The sequence below is a fragment of the Siniperca chuatsi genome, linkage group LG13 (assembly GCF_020085105.1).
Source record: "Siniperca chuatsi isolate FFG_IHB_CAS linkage group LG13, ASM2008510v1, whole genome shotgun sequence".
In the NCBI taxonomy this organism is placed as follows: Eukaryota; Metazoa; Chordata; class Actinopteri; order Centrarchiformes; family Sinipercidae; genus Siniperca; species Siniperca chuatsi.
The window spans coordinates 24,973,030-24,990,499 of record NC_058054.1 but is presented as its reverse complement, the minus strand read 5'-3'; the positions used below and the strand labels follow the sequence as shown (position 1 = coordinate 24,990,499).

General features: G+C 40.0%; 1 protein-coding gene across 1 annotated transcript in view; it reads right to left on the bottom strand.

The window, feature by feature from the left end:
• The window catches only part of brinp2 (bone morphogenetic protein/retinoic acid inducible neural-specific 2), a 277,419-nt gene extending 266,307 nt beyond the window's left edge, over nucleotides 1-11,112 (bottom strand). Inside the window, exon 1 of the mRNA XM_044219849.1 lies at nucleotides 10,304-11,112. The gene's annotated coding sequence lies outside the window, so the exon portion shown is untranslated. The remainder of the gene's footprint in view (nucleotides 1-10,303) is intronic.
• Between the last annotated feature and the right edge of the window lie 6,358 nt (nucleotides 11,113-17,470).

The window sequence follows — 17,470 nt, the reverse complement described above, 5'->3', positions numbered from 1 at the left end:
AGAAAGAGAATCACGTGCAGTCATCAGACGCTGTAGTGCAGGATCATGAATAATATACTGCCTTAGTGCCGTGAGAGTTTGGTGTTCTTTAATGTTCCTTCTTCCAGCTTCTGACAGGGACCTGGATGACAAGTTTTAGACTCAACATTATGGGATCTTCTATCACTATACAGGAAAACAGTAACGCAATCCTTACTTACTGTACTTATATAACACCTTTCTAGTTTTTCTGACTACTCAAAGTGCTTCAACTACATATCACATTCACACAGCGATGGCAGAACTGCTCATCAAAATAACTAATCATTCACACACCGAAGGGACAGCACTCAGGAGCAATTTGGGGTTTAATTTCTTGCCCAAAGACACTTCGGGATCGAACCGCCAACCTTCCAATTGGTGGACAACCCGCTCTACCACTAAGCCACAGTCGCAGTCAAATTCTTAGGCTTTTGCTTTAGTAAACATGACTGTATGGTACGGTATTGAATGTCTTTTCTGCAAAAACCCTCTTGCCCAGAGAATTTGATGTGTTTTCTGCTTAGCATCAACAGCAGTTTACTCGTTGGGGATGAAAAGAAAAGTAAAAAACGCCACCAACAGAAGAAAAGACAAGGTAAAAATGTCTCTGTTCTATCTCTGGGAGGTATAGTTAGGACACCCTAAACCAATAAGTAAAGGCATCAGTATGCTGCAAATTAAATGCTTGTCTGCTCGTCAAACAGCCTCTATGTTTGTTTGGTACAGACCCCAACAAATGTCACATCATCATGATTTTAAATAGTTTTTTCAGTAAAAATGAAAATCGTGATGCAAAAATGATCTATCCCACTAATAGTGAATCATATAGCAATCATAATTTCTGTCAAAATAATCGCAAAATATAATTTTTTTTACCATATCGTGCAGCCCTACTTTCCAAGTTGGGAATTGGAGGGGCTGCATCTGCCAATTTATGTAACTTTCTCTGAACATCAGTGCAACACAATGAATGTCTTTGAGGAGAGACTGTCCAAAAGTGTGTGCCATTGTCCCCGTTTGAACACTTATTGCATCTTGCCCCTCTCTATGACAGCAGACTTTTTGCCTCACCTTTGAGCGTGGCCCTTCTGAACAGCTATAAACATGATTTCCTTAAGTTTTGGTCAGATGACACGTCATACAAACTAGTTTCGAGCATATGAGCAAAATGAGAAAACACAAGAATCTGATTAACAAATCAGAAAGGAAGCAATGTAGTTTGGGTTTTTTAAGAAGTGTTGTGCAGGACAGATACCCCATTTCATCTTGGGAAAATCGGATAGCTATCTGAAAAGAAGCCAAATGTAAATTCAACAAAGAACCGCAGGGACGGATTATAAAGTACAAAAGGTACAGAAGGTGTAACATACGGTGCTAGCATTTAGCTCATCCCTGAGAGAGCAGCTTTTAGTCCAGTTTTTAGTTTTTAGTTTCTGCATTTTTGGCAGTTAACAAACAGCTTCATGCTGTTGGTGCATTACCACCACCCTCTGGTGTGGAGAACCTACAGAGCTTAGCACTTAGCATGGGAAAAGCAAGAAAAATGCAGTCAGATTTGTGGTCTGTCTAAAGGTTTCAGTATGCATCAAACAACTATGACCACATCTAAAGGACCCTCTATACCAGGGTCGCCCAGCTGCATCCCACTGCCTCTCCTATTTCTCATAGAATTTGCATGCTTGTCTTTGAGGCTCACTGCCATGAATCGTACAAAGGGGGACAATGAGGCCTGGAGACACATATGTGCGACTCATTAGGGGGGAGTGATATGAATAAAATCTTTAATTGCAGTACAGGTAATTCAAAATATCAATATCTATTGTGATGTGGTTAATTTTCTGGAAATTCAGTCAGGAAACCTTATACAGAAACAATAATCAGATGGGAATGTTTTGCCTGAAAACCTGAAAATTCAAGGTACTTGCACATGCAAAAGATTCTGTAAATCCAATATTGCCATAAAGTAGTCCTGCTCATTCATTTGCAATAAAGCTCAAAATGGCCTAATGCAAACAGAGATATTATAGGTTATCTTGGTATACACAGGCTAGAAAAATCTCAGCTGACAAGTTTCTATCATCTCATGGTATACATCGTCATATCTCCAACCCATGGCTGTAGTGTAAATGAAAGTGTGTTAAGTGTATTAAATTGCATCTGGATTTTATCCTGATATGGGGGTCCAAATGGGGCCAAGAAAGTTGAAAAGATGAAAAAAAATGGGTATGCATTTATTTTTCAAATATACAAACTTGTGTTGATTCTCATCAAATCCATGGTATTCTAAGGAGTGGAGTACTAGAACTGTACAAATCCAACTTTCCTCTAGGCATTTTGGTGTTACATCTTTGTTACATGTTTAACTTCTCAGAGTTCTGGTTTTCAGTACAGTAACAGAACTATGAAGATGAAGTAGTCATCTTGCAAACATTTTGTGCTTGACCTTCCTGAAACAAATGTCTGCAAAACAATTTCCTCAGGCCTTATGGAAAAGGCCGACCAATTCCTCAAATGATTAACGAGACAAACATTTTTCTACACAACTCAACAGCTTAGTCCATAAGAATATTTGGAAGCGGCTTTAAAAAATCCTTGATGGATTAAATAAAAAGAAAGCTGTGTTTTGGCTTTTTTTTTTTTTTTGCCGTTTTGCAGTGGTAAAAAGGGTATTAAATACACCCTACCCACTTGCACAAAACACACACACAAATACCCCATGGATCTCATCCACCTCATGTAGATTGAAATGTCAGCAAGGCTTTGGACTGCTACAAGTCCATGTTGGAGCCCAGCTTGGGATTAATGTACATATGGGAAACAATGAAGTGTTCACACTGCTCACTCAGGCCAATTCTCCTCATCCCCTCCTACTACATTTGCAGTGGGATGCATGTGGCTTCTCCTTAAGCATAGACAAGCACTTTGATGTACAAAGACAATGGAAGAAGGGGCAGAGAGGAGAGAGAAAGAGAGAGTTTAACTGCCTTTCATGTCCCTCCCTCCCTACACTCCAACGCTCCCCTTTTTTGCCTTGTACAAGCCACTGAAGCCAGGCACATCTCCAAGGATTGCCACAAGAGGCGTGTCAACGCTGAAGATTGGAGCAGTGGTGGTGGTGTTGGTGGTTAAGGCTTTTGTTTCATCTTTTTTTTTTCTTTTTCCCCAGAGGTGGTGTTTCTAATGACTGGCACAAAAACAGGGAAGATAAAGAAAAATCTCAATCTTTTGGAAAAAAGTTCAGTATACTAGCTGCTGGCAGCATTAATTCATAGGTCACCACTACTAAAAAAGACGTACATTTACAATGCAGCTACCTATGACTGGAGTTAATTTCTAACTTTCTATCAAAGAACAGGGATGGTGCTGAAATGATTAGTAAATTAATGAATAAGTTGATCACTATAAAGATAATTGACAACTATGTGTGATAATGGATTAATTGTTTAAGTCATTTATTAAGCACGAATCCCAAACTTTATCTGGTTCCAGTATTTTCAGTCTGAGGATTTGCAGCTTTTCTCTGTTTAATGTGATTGGAGAATGAATAAATTTGAGTGTTGGTCAAACATTGTGTGTGTTTCAGACAAATCAAAAAATGTGATGATGCCAACTCGGGCTCTGGGTACTTCTGATGGTCATTTTTCACTTATATTTATAGAGTAAGTTCACCCAAATACATATCATACCAAAAAAACATATCTTGTCTCTTTCCACTGGTTATATCTAGTGATTCATATAGATTTACACCAACAATCTCCATAAATGTATGAAAATAGTGGAAAATAGCCATCACAACTTCTCAGAGACCAAAGGTTGTTTGTTTTTTTACTAACAGTCCAAACACACTACGAAGCCTTTAACGCTGACTGTGAGCCAGGCCATATTGCCATAACATCAGTGTTGAACCTCGCTAATGCTCTTGTGGCTAAATGGGAGTAAATCCCTGCAGCCAGGTTCCAACATCTGGTGGAAGAAGAGTGGAGGCTGTTAGGGACAGTACAAAAATTATCGTTTTATAAAAACGTGAGACCCTCCCCAGCTTTCTTTATATTTTCTTTATACTGTCTGCAAATTAAAGATCAGTGCTGGCTGATGTGCAGAAGAGAGAGAGACACCTGTGTGCAGCATGTGCTCTCACTCGATTGACCGGTAAGCCTTTTAACACACAGCCAAGTGACAAACAGTTGTGTCTACTGGAACTGTAGCTTAATGAGCGAAATAGACACAGGATTCCCACAATTTTGCCTCTGCTCTGGACTCAAAATAATAAAAATAATAATGAATTACATTTCATTATATTGTAGCCCGTATGAGATCAGATATCTGAATGTCATAAACCAATTACATGATGCCTGAATTGCATAACCAGGCAACAAATTAAAAAGGGCGCATTTATCTTACCAGATTTTTGTACTACATGTCAAGTCATCCTGCAGCAGGTTCAGTCGCGACACAGCAAATAGAAGATACAGCCTACTGCTTTAGTCTATATCTCACAGGAGTGCAGGCTGACATCAGTTCTGTCATCGATGTCTTCAAGAAATCATATTAGTGCATAGAGATACAATGATATTGTACCTCCATAAATTAATAATCATTTGCTCCAGGTCCCCACTACACTGGAATGCCTTCCTGCTCCAGCTTGAGAACGCTAAAAGATCTGTTACCATCACATATATACTGTACATAAAAACATCATGTGGGCCAATCAAAATCTGTAGGTTGGCAGGTGAACCTTCCTACATGGTTCACAAACGGGTATAAAATTGCAGCTTTGAAGTAAATGTTGCTCATAAGAACAGAAATGCATGATACACCTCTCTGAAACAGTTTAAACTGAAACGGAACATTATAACCTTCATGAAGCTAGAATTTATTGAAGGGCTATTGTATTAGTTGCCACGTTATTAGGTTCAGTACACCTAGTTTCAGCTAGGTTAACCTAATATAAACCTGAGTGGCTCACACTTGGAAGATAGCTTTGAGTCTCTACAGTGAAGAAATGTATTAAAGCCAGTGTAATTTTAGCGACAATGGATATTAGCCTTGTGCAGCTTTAACTCTTTATCACTCACCCTCCTTTTGGGGGACGCCTGCTTTAAAAGGTTAGGAGACACCTTATTTTTAAGGTTTAAGTTGTATGCTGTGCATGCTTTTCTTAAATGAAAATGACCACAATGACTAAAGAGACAAGATTCTAATCTATTAATACATACCGTATATAACATGTTAACATTAATTAACTTTCATAATACTACCAGTCTCGTATCCCCAGCATTCAGTATTAAATAAATAACACATCATGGAATAAATAATCATATGAATACGTTTTGTAAAGTAAATTAACCTGAAATTTGTTAATTAATTAAAGACATTATACAAACCTCATTATTAGTGTTATTTCATTATTTCAGAGTTTTGTTGCCATTCACGTTTATTTCAATATAGACATTTTTATTTCAACAGTCTGTTTTATTTAATAATGGCATTTTTCCCAATGACACTTTTGTAACAACTTTTGTGTGCAACTTTTGTATCGAAATAACTTCTTATGAGAGATGTCACCATTCCTGCCCCCTCACCTTCCAGCCAATTACATGCTCTTAAGGGCTCCACAGTACCGTGGGTCCCAGTAGGTGGTAAAAGGTTGAACAGGGGCTGCACCTAACATTTATTTTCATTATCAGATAAGCTGTTGATTATGTTTTTCAATTAATAGGTCTGTAAATACAATACAAATACCAAAAGCGATTTAATCACATAATAATACAAGGTAAGAAAAGTAGCCAATCCTCAATTTGAGCTTGAAAATGCAAATGTTTGGCGTTTTTGCTTAACAAATGATTAAAGGAATAGCTCAGCATTTTAGAAAATTTGCTTCCTTGCCAAGAGTGAGATGAGGAGATTTATACCACTGTCATGTCTGTGTGTAAAATATATAGGGCTACAGCAAGCAGTCAGTTAACTTAGCTTAGCACAAAGACTGGAAACAGGGAAAGAGCACAGAGCAGAGTGGTTCAGAAGTTACTGATTGTTACTAAGATGGATATTCTCTCAACCCACCCTAAAAAATAAAACCCATTGTTAACCACTAGCTGCCTACACACACCATTGACAGAACAATCTTTGTATATTTGTGAATAATGTCAATTATACTGAGATGTGTCCACAGTCTGACTTGAACCTTAAACACCTGTATATCACTTTGCTGTGAGATGAGACTGGTGGCAAATCTGAAAGGCTGCTATTGTGTATCAATTGTTGAAAAGGCTGCATTTTCAGTATCTCCCCATGTCCTTGCAGTTTGAAGGGCACAGCCATATCGTATGCACTAGTCAATCTCTGAAGAGCATACACGCTGTGTACACGCATTTACATTTATATACACGCATTTAGCCTGTGCACTTTCCTGCAGGGTGACTCACAATGAGAGCAACAGTGGATCCAGCTCTCATTTTTAGATTGCTTATGAAGCAGAGCAAAGGTCAGAGACATACTATCCTGAAAATATGCGACCTTGGATGATACTGTAAGAGAGAATGTGAGGAAAATAAGTGGGAGAAATGAGAGCTAATATGAGATGTTGAATGGATTTCTCTTTTAGAGAAGGACAATACTGAAGTAGGGATATTATCTTATCTTTTCTGTCACTGACTGCTTTCACTGGAACGCTGTAATTGTACACCATCTGACTGTATTTTTGGAATGGGAAAATATTTCATAAACCACAGCTACTTCCAATAGATTCAGAGAAATTCTGCACCTTTTTGTTTTTCGGGGGCGACTGTGGTTTAGTGGTAGAGCGGGTCGTCCACCAGTTGGAAGGTCGGTGGTTTGATCCTGGCTTCCGTGTTGAAGTGTCCTTGGGCAAGACACTGAACCCCAAATTGCTCCTGAGGGCTCTGAATGTGTCTGAATGATTAGTTACTTTGATGAGCAGTTCTGCCATCAGTGTGTGAATGTGATATGTACTTGCAGCACTTTGAGTAGTTAGAAAGGCGCTATATAAGTACAGTCCATTTACCATTCTTTTCAGTTTTGGTTTAATGGTACATCCATTAAACCTGAAGCCTTGGTTTTGAGAGAAAAAGGCTTCAACAAAACATTTTTTAGTGAGAAAGCCAGAAACATCCACAGAATAACACTATATCACTGAGAATTAAACTGACATCTTTAAAAAGATCTTATCTGGAGTTGTTAGCTATGAAATATGTCTGCTGAGGCCTGTCTATTTCAGCTGTGGGATACTATAAGCATATACACTAATCCATACAGAGGAATGTACTTTTGCACATCTATATTAACGGTTCCAAAAGCACAGACTGGGGACCACCTGGGGCCTTTAAATGGATTCCACAGGGGCCCTAAGCAAAATGAGAAGTGGTTTAATTTCATTGCTTTGCCAAGATGTTACTATGCTGAGAGAATGCATAAAGATGACTGGTGAATTATAGATTTCATTCCACCTACTACGGTTATCACTCCAGAAACTAAACTGCTTTATGATTCTGAACCAAGACAACAAACAGCAACAAAAGCTACATTAGAAATAATCTCAGTGAGTTCCTGTCTACTCAGTGTTGTCTAATGCTGTCTGCGGTGTCATGTAGGGATGGGCGATAATTTAATAAACATGCCAGGCATAATGCAAGTGCACTGAGATACATTTGTATTGAGAGGGCAGAGAGGCCGAAAAGAGGTGGAAATTATGAAAAACTGCTTCTTCAAAGTGATTTCAGTCCTCAATTTCCTCTCAAAACAGTCTCAAATAGGATTTTTAAATAAACCATTCCTGTAAACCTCTCTTTTTGTAAGTTCCTTCCCTACAAGTCTTAAAAAGTAAATTGTTTATGTGGATGTTTTTAATTGCAAAATTATTTTCTAGTATTGTTATGCGGCTGATCCTCCTGCAATCACAATAGTTACTTTTTCTCCATTCAGGAGGTTTATAGCTCTCTTTATTATTTTCTAGACTCTTATTTGATAGGAACAGCTGAAGAGAGACAGAAAGTGTGGGAGAGAGAGGGGATGAGATGCAGCAAAGGGCCACGAGCTGGATTCAAACCCAGGCCACTGCAGTAAGGCCTTGTACATGGGGTACGCGTTGTACCAGGTGAGCTACTTGATGTGTTTTTAATACTTTTTGGACAGCAATGGAGCTCTATGGTACAGAGGAATAAGTATCCGGCTTTGGATACACACACAATACTTGTTAGTAGGATCATTTCACTCTTGGTTTTGGTCTTTTCATGGTAGAATAATCACCAGCCTTTTACTTTAACATTTTCTATATATCATGTTTTGAAATTTCTATGATAACTTTTTGCACCTCTTTGTGCCTTATGTCAAGTCTGAGAAAATGTATCAAGTAACATCATTGGAATATCTTGTTTTAGGTTTGTAGACTACATATTTTTAACAGAAAGCTTGTGTTACAGAGAGGGGGCATTTACCAGACGGAGAGGGGCAAACAAAAAAAGGCTGTTGGTCACGTTACGGATATGTAGCATCCAGCGTTTTTGGAGATTGACATCTACAAGGGAAGAAAAGTCAGGATATCTTGCCTCTGCTGCATCGATTTTAACCATTCTTCTTTAAATCTGTCTCTCGCAAATCCCCCAACTATGGAGTACACTAAGTGTAATACTAAATCACTGGAGTACCCTTTTAATATCATGATATTGATTTTAGCCGTCGCCCAGCCCTAGTCACATGCATATCTACTCCACAGGAGACACTTGATATGGCAAAGTTTGGGAGGCCCAGCTTCAGTCAAAAACAAAAACACAATTTACAATATCAACAGGACATGACTGCGGGTTTAATGCATTTTGTGAATTTTACAGTTTTCCTTGACAAACTCATTCACTCCCACCTGAACATATTCTATAAAAGACACTCCTGCACTCATCATCAACACCAAACACTCATCACTGGCTCCAGCATTTAATATTCCCGTTCGCCGTCATTCCAGTCATGATGTCAGCATGCATGTACACTCACACTGACATTAAACAACATGTAATTGGAGCTCTGTGAGTCATACTTTCTCAGTGCTACAGTATATCACAGAAATGTCCACATTATCAGCATGTCTCACTTCCATTTAAACGTATTCCGTGAGGATGGAAAGAACTGTCAAATGTACTCTCCAGATGCATGTGGGTGTATGTAATGATTTGAGTTGGGTTTGGGCTTTTTTTCCCTCCCTCCTCGATTTGTTTGACAAGACATCTTTCCCACCCCGGGTCTCTGGCAGTGGCAGTGGGTGTTAAGTATAAATCTGAGGTAGCAGCTCCTCTTCTCCAAGGATTTCTCATGGCCACATACAGTAGTCTCGACAAAGTAGCTGACAGGTAAATGTTGTGCTTACATGGTTCAGAGAATTTGTGAGAAATTGCGCGGTGCGTAGCAGGCATTCAGGGTGACTGATGGAGCAACTATATCACACACAGACACACACACAGGCAGAGAGACACACGCAGAGAGAAGACAGGCAGGTGGGTAGGAAGGTATTCATTGGGTAGGAGAGACAGCAGGAGCACACACACACACACACACACAGTGACACACATATTGGTGAGATGAAGCAAAGTAGAGGTTGAAGGACAAGTCAGATTCAGCTCCAGTTTCTATTTAAAAGTATGTGACAGGAGTAGATTGTGGTGCGAACACACACACACACACACACAGAGGAAAATGCAACATGTTGCAAAGTTATAGTATACAAATACACAACAATGTAGCACTCACACACCAACACACACACTTCCACAGCATGGTCAGACTGTAGGGCTGCACTACATCATCTACACAGGTATTAAAACGTTCAAATCAGAAACATTTACATAAATAATATGCACAAAACTAAATGAAAAGGGGACTGGCGTCTCAAGACCCACGTGTGACCTCTGATATTCATTCTCAGGTGCACCCTCTTTGCACAACATCCTTTTTTTTCTCAGATTTTACGCCACGGAAGACATTCCTACTGCCGTCCTACTCCTTGTTGACGAGGAAACGACCAAATAAGCCTCCAATCTGATTAATCTAAATTCAAATTCTCAGCTCTTCTTCCTCACCCTCTGCTGATCGATCGTGCGTCACGACCTGAATGCTGTCACAGTGCAACTGACCATCCGAACCCGCATTATTGTCGTGCTTCTCAAACCGGGAGTGCTGCGCGTAAAAAACGCGCCTGGCACGAAAACGCACAGCACCGATACTCTTATACCCCCGTTTTTTTAATTCCCCCAGCGTGGACATACACACGCAAACTCACCCAGGGTGTGAACGCAGGTCCTCCCCGTGCGTCTCTTGATGTGTGTCCGTGTATCCAGTAAAAAGAGGTGGGAGAGCCCGAGCGGCAAAGGCGCTAACGAACTAGTGGACGGCAGCCAAACGCCACCGACTTCCCTCCTTCTTCTCTTCCTTCTCTTTACCCTCCTTCTCTCTCTGCTTCCCTCACTCTTCCCCTTTTCCCCGGGGCAGGTTGAGCAGCGGCTGTAATAATCCAGGCATTGTCCTCTTCATCAGCACATGAAAAACATCGATAGGATGTAACGTTTCGCGTCACAAGACAAGTTTGGAGTTCAGAGGAATTCTCCTTTATGATTGGAGATGCTGTCCAGTGTAATCCGCGTATATAAACAGTCTAAGTGAACAGTCCACGAATTTAAAAAGCTCCGAATTGAGATCTTGAGTCAAACCTGGAGTTGAAATGTGGCTGCAGACGTTGAAAAAGCTGAAAGTTTGCGTTCAGAGTTACTGAAAAACAGATGAGACCGAGCAAGAAAAGGAGAAATAATCCTAGGAAGATTCTTCTTCTCTCACTTCCCTCTCCGGACCAAAAAACTCTCCCTTCAGAGGGATTGTGCGCACCTGCGGCCGGAGCGGAGACGCGCTGTTATCCACAAACCGAGCACCCTCCTCCCCTCTCTGTGTGTGTTTTTTATTCCCGGTCTGCTGAGTCTCTCTGCGCCACGGTCATCACTCAGTGTCAAGCCTGGTGTTGTATCTCCAAGTAGGAAAGGAAAGCATCTCTTTTCACCAGCGCTCTCCTCTCTCCCTCTCTCCTCAACAAGCTCTGTCCATCCTCCTGTTGTGAAACCACACCTCTCTCGGCAGCGATTGGCTGAAAACCGCAGAGAAAGGAGGAGATGGAAGGAGGTGAGCGCTGTGATGATGCGCACTGAGGAGAGGAGGAGAGAGAGGGATAGACGAAGACCAGAGGATGGACAGAGTGGGCAGAGGAAGATAAACCTGGAAGATGAGAGAAGTGGGATGAAAGAGAAGTGAAAGAGGAGGGAGAGTGTGCCAGGGAAGAAGGATAAAGGAGGCTGAGAAACAGTGAGGGTGTGTATGAGTGTGTGTGTGTGTGTGTGTGTGTGTGTGTGTGTGTGTGTGTGTGTGTGTGTGTGGATGGGTGTGTAAGGGGGGCAGTTCATGCACTGAGCTGTGTGTGTTTAAGCCCAAAGGGACAGGCTGGCTAATGAAAGAGAAAATGTTTCCCTCCTTTTTCTACCCTCTCATTCACTTACAGTGCTTTAGCCAAATTTGTCCGCTGCAAATCTGCTTTGACTCCAGGCAAAACTGAATTCATACTGACAGTGTCCCCCATTTCTGAGCAGAGTCATACACTTCTGTTAGTCTCCTACTCTATATAAAAATCTGGTGTCTGTCAGCTAAGCAGCTTCGTTGGTGAGTCTGTAATGAATAAGTAAGTGGTTGAAGGGAGGCTGGAGAGTGGAGTGCATGTTGAATATACTGCCCAGGGGCGTCGGGAGGGAAATAAGTAACAGCCTGAGCCGCCTCTGTAATGGGAGCAAATGAGGTGGGCTGGATATTGCGATTGTTATGGTGCAACCGTACGTGTTAGTGGGAAAAGGCAGACAAAAATCGCTTGACAGCTCCTGGGAGAGGCTTTGATTGATGGCAACGCTCCAGGGAGTGTTTCAATATGAACTTGGTTAACTTGGAGCCACATGAAGCATTCATCACTAGCTACCATACAGGAGTGAGATGCTCACCGCAAGCTAGGCAGCATTTTATTTAGAAAGGCACCTGGGGAAAATCTTCACAGGCTCAGCAACTACCCATTTACAGCTATTTTAAGGCTGACATCAACAAATCTCCAGCACTCCCTCAAATCAAAGTATCAATGACCTAACTGCAGCTACTTCATTAAAGGATAGAGGATGTTGTATGTTGTACACATTGCCATATGAGACAAGTTTGTGTTTTTGCATTATATAAATAAAAATGATCTTGACTTCTATAAACATTTGAATCATTATATTCACAGCACATTTATATTAATATTTACATCTATATGTCATGTTACTAGGTACCCCATGGCCCGCACAGGATAACAGGGTATAAATAATGAACAGTATTAGGTAACAGATGTTAGCTAACTGGTAAACTCTATACTGTAATACACATTTTGGTGTTCACCATCAGTTAAGAATGTTTAAAGAAGTTGTCCATCAATAATAATAAATAAATGGGAATTTTTCACAACGGACTAAGAAAGAAAAGCTCAGGTATAACCAATGATGGCTCAGTTCCGTAAGTGCCCAAGTAAGCCACTCCAGTGAGTCAGCATGCACAATATCATGACCCTGGAACTGGGACAACTAAATGGAATGCAGGCATTGTTAATGTTACTAATTACACCTGCTTTCCTTGCTGTGATGTGTCAACATTACTGGTGTGAAAAGGATCTACTTTGAGGCTTCTCACAAATTACACATTGACTTCTTCCTTGATTCAGTAACTTCTTCTCTAACAGCTCCATTACACTATATCAGTAATATACTGTAGTGTTCTGACAAACTCTTCATTGTGGAACAGAATAACATGGAGCTGTTGTTGGGGAACCTGGTTGTCAATAACTGTTTCTGTAGGTATGTTTTTCAGTGCAGTCAAAAACATTACTTTACCTTGTGAATTTGAGTAGATCTAGCTTAGAGTTGATTTACACAATTTTCAAGATGGAGGCAGTCAGTTCCTGATTTGTTCCTTACTCATCTCTTAGAAACTTGGGAAAGTGTTACAAATAAATGTTACATTTGCTTCGATTCATTATTCAGCTTTGATTCAAGAGGGGTGAAGTCAAAGACATAAGAGGTGATCTGTAGCTAAATTGTTCATTACCACAACAGGAGAGGAGGAGGTTGCCACCTGACTCTAGAAGGAGAAATAGCTAACACTGCTAATAAATGTCCATTAGTGTACTGTAAATCGTCAAATAGTTTATAAACATGCATTTATTTGGAACAGGCTTATATCAGAGACAGACCTTTATTTATAATTTCCTCTGTTTTATATTTGATCAGATTTCAGTAAGAAGCCTCCCTACTTTCTGTTCTGATCCCGTTTTAATTTGCTATTAACTCAACACTTTCATACAATCACTTTCTCTTTGCCATTTTTTCATTCACTGTTAAGTTACCATTAATGAAACCCATTACTTTCTGCACAGATTTTTCACATTAAAAGCCCTCCACTGGCTCGAAGGGCACAATCCCTCCATTTTCTGGTAGGCTTTTAATGTTTCACATCTGCAGTAAGTGTTGAGTTTTATTGAGAGTAATTTAACAGCGATAAAAAAAGTAAAGTATAAGCGATCGGAAATAAGTGAATGAAAACCGTATCTGTTTATTAATAGAGAAACTGCATATTGGTTAGTATAACATGACTCTGTTGTACTGATGGAATAAGTGCTATGGAAATCTACATTATGCTGAATTTACCATGTATTCAGGAAATATATTCAGGTGCAGGTAGAGTACAGATTACATGTAATTCCAACCTCCCCAATGTCTTTGTTAGCAACTAGCCTTTGCCATTTCAAACCCGGCTTTTATTTACAGTAACTTTCATGCAACATTCACTCCCCAAACAGTAAACCATCTCATTCTTATTTAGCGTGAAAGTCTCTATAACTTTCCATACTAACTTTTCATACATTCCAGACTTGCTACTGGTATGGGACCAGCAGAAAGGAAGTTAGTTATATATGGACTGACATCAGAGGAGCAGTCCAGACCTGTTTGGCAAAGCAATAAATAAATGGATGCCTGCAGCATGCACCCAAAGGTTTGCAGCTTCAGAGGGACGAGGACGTCAGTGGGATATTGGATGGAGTTTCAAGCTTGAACAGGATCAGATGAGCAGAGAAAGCAATGTAAATTAAAAATTTGTTTCTGTCAAAACATTCACGGCTCAAAAAGAAAAACTATTCAGGCGTTGTTTTTGTGTCTGTTTGCATGTATACAGGTGCACATACACAAGCTCTAGGCAATTTCTGCAAAAATGTTTCATGTTTTTGTTGTTTTGTGCTTTGTTCTTCCTGATGCACTGGTGATGAATCTGTTCATTAAAAGCACTTTAAATATAGATTTGATTGTACACACTGAATTTTTAAAGTACATCCCTCACTTCAGTTTATGTACACTCACCGGAGCCAAGCCCTCATCACTGACAGCTATAGGAGAACATTTTATTGGCAGGTTGGGCATGTGCGAAACCATTTACATTTTGTATCACTGTGAAAGCCAAGTGTGCTTCTTTATGTCTCCTCATCATATTCAGTGGGAACACTGACTCCTGCTCTTGTCATACCTCCATTTCTCCCCCCACTCAAAAACAAATGAGGGATTAAAGCAGAGACATCTAGAACAGAAGACTGTGATGGGAGAGGAGCAAGAGGATGACAGCAGCTCAGTGAAATCCACAGGACATGTATTTCTTTTGTCTCGGGGCTTACAAAGTACAGCACCCACTCAGTAGCTCAGCTTGATCTCTCTTTATTATATGCCATTTTTTGTGCTGTGTGCTGGGATGTTAAATACTGGACAGCAGGGACATTTTTTAATGCATTAAATAATAACCGCAGCTTAAGGAGGTTCATGTGTCTATTCATGATTCATTGATACATGAACATACCGGAATCTCTGATGGCTGTGTGTGAAATGCCAAAACCTGAATTAAAATGCAGATGAAAGTGGGACACATGTTCAGATAAGTGCCATTTTTAATGCATTAATGGGAAAATCTGAGAATGTCTTCAAAGACTGACAGAGATTGGCAGATGTGTAGCTGTTAAGAAATGAAGTCAAACCTAATTTTGACAATATCCCCCTCGAACAATCTTAGTCAGACACCTGTGTCAATACAAGAAAGATTTCAATTTTGACAATTATCATGAATAGGTGGAAGCTATAACAACTTGCAGTGACCAGTCAAGTGTCATATGTAGTCAAGCAGGGAACAGGGAAAGGACCCAAATGCAGACAGCTGAGGTACACAGGATGATTTCACTGATTTATTGAACACAAAAGGCTTACACTGAATCCAGGCAGGGAAGCAGTCCAACTGAGGCAAACAAGGCAACAAACAGAATTCAAAAATCCATGCAAGGTCCAAGAAAACAGAAGAGAAACACAACAAAATACACAGGTAACCCAGGCCAGGACACTTGACAAAGAGATCAGGGAAGCACACAGACTAAATACACTCAGGTGAAGGGAGATAACGAAACACAGGTGAAACTACTCAGGGCGGAGCAAAAAATCAAAACTGGCGGGAAAAGCAAACAAAGACCGAAAGTAAAACTACCAGACACAGAGCTTTTCAAAATAAAACAGTAAATATTATACATAAACCCTCAAACCATGACATCAAGTGACACCAGCAATGTTGAGTTAGCTTATGAGGATAGCTGTATATGAGTGCCTGGATCAAATGTGCTTAATGGTTGATTGCATTACTATTTTTAAACTTTTACTTTATTTTTTAATATAGCTTTAATGCACCCATCCAGTGTCCGAGCATGGGTATATATGATGGATGGGCTGTATGAGCATGGGCCTGTGTGGCCCCTTTTCCACCAAATAGTTGCAAGAACTATGGAACCAGAGCAACTAAAGAACTAAACTAGGATCTGAAAGTCCCTTTTGAGCATTCCCTGTTTGTTTTTGCACCTCATCTGAAGAACCATGAAGATAAGGCAAATTAGATATATGGCGGATTCAAAAAAAGTATGTCAAGTTGCGAGTTAGAAGTTATGAATGAATGAAAGGGAGACATGCCAGTAGGAAAAGGTGGCTGAAAACTATCTCCATAGTAAACCATCAGATGATCTGACCGCCATGAAACAAACAATCAACAAGTTTTATTTCTCTCCTTCACTCTCTTTGATCTTTCATCACTGTACCCTCTCTCTAGCTCGCTCGACCATCACCTAGGCGGTGGTCTCTCTCATTCACTCTAACTCACTCGTGTTGTTAGCTCATTCGCTCTGTCTCTGTCTTTCGCTCACTCTTTTTTCTTTTAACCGAGTCAGGAACAGTGGCGTAGCCAGAAATATTAATTTACGTGGACCTGGGATATAATGTGTGCAAGAACCAAAGCAAAAAGTGATCTGTAGATCAACCATAACAGTTATTTTATTTTTATTTTAAGATCTCATTAAAACATTCAGTATTTGCCTACTATCAGTTTTTTACATTATATCGATATTTTTGTTTACTGTTGATTAGCAACATGTGATAGTTTCAAGAAATAAGGTGGCAGAGGCGATTTCCTCAATAACATTATAGCACAACTGTTGCATAAAAGCAATGTTAAACCTGGAGTTGTGGTGACTGCAATGGTCTACTCACTGAACATCTACAGCATTGGACTTGCAACTACATCCCATCAGATTTTCTAATAGCAAGGGTAACCACACAACCATAAGTAAATTTTTAGGCTAAGCCTATGAGCTATTTGCACAATGGCACTACATGGCAAAAACAAAGTGAGAGTGTGCAACTTACATAAACTAAGTAAGCATCTTGTATCCAACAATATAGCCACATGTGAGATTAAGTTCAGCTTCATTTATAAGCTATCATTACATTCACAATCCCTCAGCCAAGAACACAAAAGGCTGCACCAGCAGGTCCCATTTGAAAAATTACTGCTACCATCAAAAAGCACAATTTATACAAATAGCACATTAGTATGTGTGATCAAAGAGAGTGAACCCGTCTCTTCAGCACAGACCATGAAAACATTAGTTTTTAAATTTAACAAGGTCCCACTGATTCCGCACTTAATAAATGAACAGATCAAGGTAACAGGAAACACTTGGTAGTTTGAGTGTTGACTGCTTGTACTTTCCTTCCTGTTGGTTAGTGTGTGTGTGTGTGTGTGTGTGTGTGTGTGTGTGTGTGTGTGTGTATTTGGCAGCATGCGTTAGAAGAGTGAGGTAGTTCTGGACATTGCCGGGGCAGATCCGCAAGGATAACAAATACGTCAAAGATTGAGTTCAATCAAAGTTTACAATGATAAATTCCAAGCTTGAAATGGCAATACTCAAGGTTACAATTTTATCACACTACACTAAGCAAGCAGAAAATGTAAATTCCCTTTTAGTGTAGTCGTTCACTTAAGCCAA